This window comes from Triticum dicoccoides, chromosome 5B, assembly GCF_002162155.2.
Source record: "Triticum dicoccoides isolate Atlit2015 ecotype Zavitan chromosome 5B, WEW_v2.0, whole genome shotgun sequence".
Classification (NCBI taxonomy): domain Eukaryota; kingdom Viridiplantae; phylum Streptophyta; class Magnoliopsida; order Poales; family Poaceae; genus Triticum; species Triticum dicoccoides.
Window position 1 is genome coordinate 605,267,669 of NC_041389.1, and position 3,115 is coordinate 605,270,783.

The 3,115-nt window shown below is 52.4% G+C and overlaps 1 pseudogene; it reads left to right on the forward strand.

Annotated features, from left to right (window-relative positions):
• The first annotated feature begins 1,466 nt into the window (after positions 1-1,466).
• On the forward strand, positions 1,467-2,800 carry LOC119312108 (annotated as a pseudogene).
• The last annotated feature ends 315 nt before the right edge of the window (positions 2,801-3,115 follow it).

Genomic DNA, 3,115 nt, shown 5'->3' on the forward strand with positions numbered 1-3,115 from the left:
GTCATGATAGCACTTTATGTTGGCGTTACCAGTAACCCCCTGCCTTAATGTACTTTAAACCCTGCATAACCGAGGGCTGGAGAGGGCTGGCGAACTCTATATAAGCCACCCCCCTCCTCAGTGTAAAGGGTTCGCACCCCTGTAACTCATATGCATATAATCCAGTCGACCGCCTCCGGGCTCCGAGACGTAGGGCTATTACTTCCTCCGAGAAGGGCCTGAACTCGTAAATCTCCTGCGTATACAACTACTCCATAGCTAGGATCTTGCCTCTCCATACCTACCCCCCTTTCTACTGTCAGACTTAGAACCACGACACCGCGCGTACCTCCCCTCGCCGCGAGCAGGTACGGGCGCCGCTCCCCTGCCTCCCTTTCCCAGACCAGATCCGCTTCCACGACGGATCCACCTCCCCCGCGGCACGGAGATCTACTTCGACCTCCCCGTCGACCTTCACCAGCGGGATCCGCGCGCCGGCAAGCTACATAGCCGGCCCAATCTCGCTCACCCCACCCGCACGGCGAGCAGAGGGGGAGGCCCCCCACCACCCGCGCAGTTGCTCCACCCCATCGGCAAAGAGGTTGGCACTTGCGGGTGTGCACTACGGCAAATGGCGGCGTGGAGCACGGCCAACGACGGCGTGCAGTTCAGCGACAAATAAATCACTGTTGATGTGGTCTTCCACCGCGGTAGAGGTGCGCATGAGGTGTTTGCTAAAATTTCAAAGAAAGAGAGATGAGGAGGAAGAAGAAGATGATGCTGACATGTGGGCCCCACCTATCATAACGGTCAATCTAACAGTCAAAATAAACAGAGTTGACTTTCCTGCCGCATCAGCCTTGACATGTGGGCCCCGCCTGTCATAAACGCGTTTAAATCATCTAAACTGACCTTTATTTGAAAGTGGTAGTTTTTAGTCACAAAATTAAAAAATTTGGTAGTTTTCGGTCACTTTTTAAAAGGTGGTAGTTCAGTGGGACGTAAACCCCTAAAGTGGTAGTTTTTTGTCAATCACTCCTTTGTTCCTAAATATTTGTTTTTTTAGAGATTTCAAATGTACTACCACATACGGATATATATAGACATATTTTAGAGTGTAGATTCACTCATTTTGCTTCTTATATAGTCACTTGTCGAAATATCTAGGAAGACAAATATTTGGGAACGGAGGGACCGGGGGAGTATGTGAGATTTACCAAAATGTTAAAAAAACTCAAACTACTAATTAAAGGGAAAGATATGCTATTTGATTATTATAACAACTCTCCATTATGCTTTCAAAATAAACTCTCCATTATTTCCCGTCTCTCAAATAAACTCTCCATGGCCATGCATACATAAGCACCGCCCTTATTTATGTTTCCTGGCGAATTAAAACTAGCAATAAACGCTATAAAAAGAGGTGAACACCCTGCGCCGCCTCTTTAATTTGACTCGGCAAGCTATCGCTAGGGCTGTAGGGCACCATGGAGAAGGCGGCGAGGCGCCCAAGCAAGAAGGCTCGCAGGATGCCTGCCGACTCCGACGGCCTGGCGGCGCTCGCCCTCCGCCTCTCCAAAAAATTCTCAGGCCGCGAGGAGCACGAGGGCCAGAACATCATGTTCTCGCCGCTGTCCATCTACACCGCCTTGGGCCTCCTGGCGGCCGGCGCCCAGGGCGACACTCTGGACGAGATCCTGGCCGTGCTCGGTGCGACGTCGCGCGACGAGGTCGCGGCGGTCATGCGGACTAGTGTCCAAGCACGCCCTCGCCGCCGACGATCCCTCCGGCCCGCTGGTCGTTACGTCCGCGTGCAGCGTGTGGTGCCACAAAGATCTGCCGCTGAAGCCGGCCTACCGGAAGGCCGCCGTCAAGTACTACAAGGCGGACGCACGCGCCGTCGACTTTGTGAGAAAGGTCAGTATAATACTTCTTCGGAGACACCATCGATCGGTAACATAGAGTATTTGTGGCTTCCAATTTCATGTTTCAACCCTGATCGATCTGTCTCCTGCATGCAGCCGGAGGATGCGAGGAAGGAGATCAACAGGTGGGTCGCCAAGGCCACGAAGAAGCTCATCACCTCCGTCCTACCACGGGGCTCAGTGCACCGCGACACCAGGCTCGTGCTTACCAATGCCATCTACTTCAAGGGTATGTGGGAGAACGCCTTCAGCAAGAGCCGCACCAGAGACACACGTTCCACCGCCTCGACGGCAGCACCGTCCAGGTGCCCTTCATGGAGGGAAGCAGCCGCGACAAGTACTTCGTGGCCGACCGTGACGGGTTCAAGGTACTCAAGCTGCCGTACAAGCAGGTGGCCAAGGGCGGCGGAGGTGCGCGGTACTCGATGTGCATCTTCCTCCCGACAGCGCGAGACGGGCTGCGTAGCCTTGCAGACAAGATGGCGTCTGGCGCGCCAGGGTTCCTGTTCGACAACCTGCCCACTTGGTCAAGTGAGGTTTAGCTCCGGCTACCCAAGTTCAAGCTGTCCTTCTTCTGCAGCATGAAGAAAGTTCTCAAGAGCTTGGGGCTCCGGGCGGCGTTCATCGAGGGGGCCGATCTGTCTGACATGGTAGAGGACTCAAGTGGAAACACTGTGCGGCTGCGGGTAGAGGATGTGTTCCACAGGGCGGTTGTGGAAGTGAACGAGGAAGGCACTGAGGCGGCTGCATCCACCGCCTTCGTCATGGTACTTTTATGCGCCTCAGATCCTGTTGACTTCGTCGCCGACCATCCATTTGCCTTCTATATAGTGGAGGAGGTTTCCCGTTCGGTGGTCTTCGCCGGCCACGTCCTCGACCCTTCTGAAACCGAGTAAAAGCTATCATGTGTTGAAGATAGATACATAAGCACTTTTGAATTGGCACCATAGATCTACTACGGAGTTATGTTCGTTCACTTTAGACAAGACAACTTCTTTCAATAAGATTTTCAAAATAATTATTCGGGATATCTTATGGCATTCTTTATCAAATACGAGTATGTGTTTCCTGATATGGAATTTCCTGATGGAAAAAGGTCGTCGTTGTTACACAGAAATCTAGGCCCTATTTGTTTCAGCACTCTTTACCCGCAAAAAAAAAAGCACTCTCGAATTGGCACCATGGATCTAGCAGTCTAGCTACTACGGATT